This window comes from Misgurnus anguillicaudatus, chromosome 22 (genome assembly GCF_027580225.2).
Source record: "Misgurnus anguillicaudatus chromosome 22, ASM2758022v2, whole genome shotgun sequence".
In the NCBI taxonomy this organism is placed as follows: Eukaryota; Metazoa; Chordata; class Actinopteri; order Cypriniformes; family Cobitidae; genus Misgurnus; species Misgurnus anguillicaudatus.
Window position 1 is genome coordinate 37,197,893 of NC_073358.2, and position 5,354 is coordinate 37,203,246.

Genomic DNA, 5,354 nt, shown 5'->3' on the forward strand with positions numbered 1-5,354 from the left:
ATAAAAGAGCCAAGCTCACACTGTCAAAGAGATTTGTCTTCCTCGCATTCGGTTTCTTAAGGTATTCAATGAGCCAGTTGGACTGTGTTAATGTGCATTTGTCTGTGTCTGTGTTCGTGCTTTCTGAGCCCAGACAACATATAGGATCGGACAAAAAAGTGTGTGTGTTTTTCAGACTTACATTAACCCACACAAACACAAATGCACACAATCAAAGTAAATAGGTACGGCAAGAGACCTAGCAAGAAAATTCTAGGAGCACATTTTCACTTGAAAAACAATTTTTGTATGAGGTTGAAAAATAGTTTATTTCAGCTTTAACACAATTTGTCATGTTTGTAATATAAAAAATGTCAAATCCGGTGCTAATAATCTAGCAAATCAGCTATAGATAATAAATGTATGCATGTGTAGTTTGTTTCAATAAGAAAGCTGAGTAATGTTCTTTGTTCTTTTATTATTTCTCTATTACCCCCCATGCACCCTCACACACACACACACACACACACACACACACACACACATACACACACACACACACACGCAGTTGTTCGAGATGCAAGTACTTAATCCTCAAGATTAATGATTCTAGCTCAGCTGAGACAAAGATGAAATGAGATGACAAATGATCTGCCTGGCAGTCAAAGGTGACAACATGATAGAGAGGGGGGAACACTCAAACAAAAATATCAATAACACAAAAACACTCCCAAAACAGTTCCCAAATGATGCTTTTGAGTTATTAAGAAAAATATTTGACGGGTTGTTGTTCTAATGAAACAAAAAGTTATGACAACAACATACAGAGACTTCAAAACATATGGGCACCTACAGCCAGTGACTGTTAAAGATGAATAAATGCTATTGTAAAAGGTAATAAAAATATGAAAACAGATGCCATTTATTAAGATAGCATTTCTTAAAGGGACACTCCACTTTTTTTGAAAATATACTCATTTTCCAGCTCCCCTAGAGTTGAACATTTATAGTAATTCTTACCTTTTTGGAATCAATTCAGCTGATCTTCGGGTTTGGTGCTACCATTTTAGCATAGCTTAGCACAATCCATTGAATCTGATTAGACCATTAGCATCGCGCTCAAAATAACCAAAGAGTTTCAATATTTTTCCAATTTAAAACTTGACTCTTCTGTAGGTACATTGTGTACTAATGATGTACCCAGCAGATATGGCTAGGAACTATATGCTCTCATTCTGGCTTACAATCAAAGACTTTGCTGATGTAACATGGCTGCAGCAGGCGTAGTGATATTACGCAGTCCCCGGAAATAGTCCCCTGCCGTTGAAAGTTACTAAGGGGACTATTTTCGGGCAATGCATAATATCGCTACGCCTGCTGCAGCCATGTTACATCAGCAAAGTCTTTGATTGTTACGCCAGAATGAGAGCATATCTGCCATATCTGCCTAGAAAATCACAAATTTTAATTTTCTTTCAACTTTAGTAAACAATGTAACTACAGAAGAGTTAAGTTTTAAATAGGAAAAATATTGAAACTCTTTAGTTATTTTTTAGGCGCGATGCTAATGGTCTAATCAGATTCAATGGATTATGCTAAGCTATGCTAAAAGTGGTTCCGCTAGACCCGGAGATCAGCTGAATGGATTCCAAAACTGTAAAAATCATTTGTTTAACTCTAGGGGAGCTGGAAAATTAGCATATTTTCAAAAAAGTGGAGTGTCCCTTTAAGTAGAAGAATTTCAAGCCCAAAAAACTTCTCAGAACATATTATCTGCTGTATACAGTAGCTTACTATTGTGTTAGCAGCGCAAAAGGTCATGGGTTCGAACCCAGGGAACACACATGCAGCAGGCTTGTGCAGAATTCAGAATTGAATTGAGAATGACTCCTAAATTCCAATTCAATTCTTGAATTTGAATTGAATTTGTGTCAAAAACAGGATCCAGAATTACAATTCGAATTTGAATTAAAGGAAGCAGAATTGCAATTCAATTCAAAGAAATTCTTATACATATTATATAGTAAGTGAAGTGTTAAAAATGAAGCTTTCAGTATATGTCAGATATGATTGCATTACATATTCTATAAATATATTCGTTTGTACAGATTATATTAACAGGAAATGTTTTCCCCTAGCAATTAATTTTAAAAACTCTAGTCACATAACAAATAATTAAGTTTGATTTTTTTGCAATTGTAATTTTATGGAACACGATGTAATATGACTTCATTTCCCAGAATGCTAATTTTACCAAGTATTTAAAATGGTTGCCAAACTTTCCTAACACTGAATGTATGTGAGATTCTTTATGTTGTGTGACTGTGGAATTTCTTTGAATTGCCATGAATTTAATTCCACTTCCTGTCATTCCAATTCAAATTCAACTTCCTGTAGGGCGGAGTCAATGCAATTCAAATTCCAATTCATGAATTGAATGGAGGCCAATTCTGAAATTCTGAATTGTGCACAAGCCTGACACCCATTAAATCCACTAAAAGTAAACTTGAAAATTAAAATAACATGAAAAATTAAATTATGCAACAAAAAAGATAAGTTACATGTAAGAGAAAGTCTAGCTTTATTTGTTTGAACTTTAGATTGCTATTTTGCACCTTAAATTTTAACTGTGACCTAGGGGTCCAAATACTATTTAGAGTCATTGTTAAAGACACACCCCTGCTGTCTAAACCTACAAATTGTACAGAATGTAACAAAAATGTGACCCTGTCAGTGAAATCCAGGCTAAAGTCTGACATGGTCCTACTTGGTTAATATTGAAGATATTAAGGTTATTTCACAAAACGTTCTTTACATTAAATAAAATAATTTTATTAAGAAAACAGTAAGTCACAATAGGCTTTAGCTGGGCTTTCTCAGTCATAATCACAAATACTAATTTTCACAAGACGAGTCCATGACCCATACCAAGAAGTATGTGTAATATTTAAATGTGTATACGTGTGTTTGCATGTTTGTGCATCTTTTAATTGTATATGAAAGATCCTTATCACCTGTCAGATTATAATTTTCATCATACACTAAACTCCAGCCATCACAAGTTAAACTGCTTAAATACGTAATCTTAGATGTGTGTGGTAAGAATCAGTGCCCGTTGTGAGATGTTGGTATAGTCGAATGCCCTCTAATCCCTCTCCTAGACTCAGGATTAAGCCGACCAGGACCGAGAGGGAGGGAGGAGTAAAAACAGAAGGTCTCATCATCACCCCCCATCACTGTCATTATTACAAACACACACCAGTTTCATTCCCCCCATCCCAATTTCCCCAGCATACACTTCCACAAACCAGTCCTCATGTAAAGATTAAAGGACTTATGTTGTGATGCGCTGAGTGTGCAGACATTAAGCGGATATACTGTCAGTCTGTGGTGGGCGCTGAGGGTCGTCTACTCTCTTAGACGACACTGTTAGGTGCCAATGATCAGGGGGCAAATGTCAAGAGTTCTAGGTGTACAGATGGGCATAGGTGTCAACTGATTCTTTTAATAAATGACGATGCTTGTTGTGATATTTATCTATTGATGCTGTCCTACCACAGATTGCCGCTTCTTTAAGTATTCATGTAGGATGATAAATAAAGAAATTATTACCATCGTCCTATGGCTCCCATGCTGACCCTCCCTCCCGTTTCCCTTGAGAAGCCCCATAATCCCCCAACGGTCCAAGCTGTCAGCTGCACTCTCAGGTTTGAGATAAATGTCTCTGTCGATGTGTTTATGAGTCTGGTAAGCCCTCCCTTCCCATCCAGGCCCCCTACCATCACAACAAGCATCACAACACAACTGTAATTTCTCCCCAACACTGGCAACAAGTTCCCCTTTGTTTTGTGTTTGGCTCATGAGACCGGCCTTTTAATGCTCTCACGGCAGAACAATAGGAAAGCTATGCAACCTCTTCTTTGTGTCTATCCCTGCTCTTGTATTCCAATGCTACTTTATTTGTCCGCGTACTAGACTAACTCTCAGCTTGCACAGGCAAGATGCCCATCAATTCATTAACTTAATCTGTTTTCATGAGGGAGACAAGAAAGCAGCGTTGGAAGCTGTTTTGTTTTTTAAGATTGGTCACTAGTCAAAGAGCAGGAATGTGTCTGACGGTTTGACGGTAACACTCTGTAAAACGCCTAACAAATGTCTGAAGGGAAATAAATGACAGACATCAAAGTCATGAACGAGATGTACAAAAAGACAAAGACGTTTCTTTGAAACTGTACGCAGTCGATCGTCAGAGAGAAGAAAGAAACTTACTCCAGACAGTCGGCGCGTGTGCGTGTGCTTTTGTGTGTTCGTGTATATAGCACCGGTGGCTTTGGTAAGGATCGAGTGAATAATTCAGGTACTGCAGGCGTATGTTCCATTACCTCAACCCCTCTGACTTTAGTCTTCGGCCCCTGAGGTGACTACACCACAGCCATTAGCCACTTCTCATCAAAACTTCCTCCATCCTTTGGGGCGTGCAGAGAGGTGAAGGTCTCCCCCTTTAGATCCATCCCTTTTAGATTCATTAATTGGAAAGGCCAATCTGGGATAATGGTTCCTAAGAAATGATTGCACTTATCAAATATGTAGGTGTGAATTATTAACTGTAAGTTATGTCGGTGGATGAATAAGGAATGTTAAGTTAATGGTGTGTTTCTGCGGTACACTAAGTAGACAAAGTTCTAAGGAGGTTTGATTTGTGTGAACTGAGACTTATGTAGGGCATAGAGGTCATGCCGTGACACAGAATTCGGTTGCTTTGGATGAATCTATCGTTTTTATTTGAATTCAAGGTACAGTGTTTTGTTTTATAAAATAAAGGTCACATAAAATTGCAATTTGTTAAGATGTAATATTAGTCTCAAGTGTCTCCAAAATTGGCCTGTGAAATTATTATACCATGTAAAAAAGACCAATTTTGGGTGTGCTTTTGAATGTTGTTTTTGTGTGTTTCTCTTTAAATGCAAATGAGCTCCTGCTTTCCTCACGGTTTACTGTATTCCAGAGGGCATATGCATTGATGTCACTTTTCCACGTGACCATGCAGGAGCACGCCATGTTGAGTGGCAAAAGTTCAACAAAATGGCTACTTTTATAGGGGCTGCTGCGAAAATGCCAGTGAAACTGACTATTATCAGCTTAAATTGAATTTCGTTGGACTTGATAGCAGAGTTGGACAATACTTAGTTATATTAGTTACATTTTCCAAGCATCTGTGCTTTATTAGGGTGTTTGTCTTGGAATTTTTTTTTACTTCACTACATTCTAAAGCATAGAATCATACTGTGTATTCTTTTAATATTGCATATTAAAATTTATTTAATACCTACATTAAAATTGTGTAATTTTACTTGAGTAAAAGTACGTTAATGTAC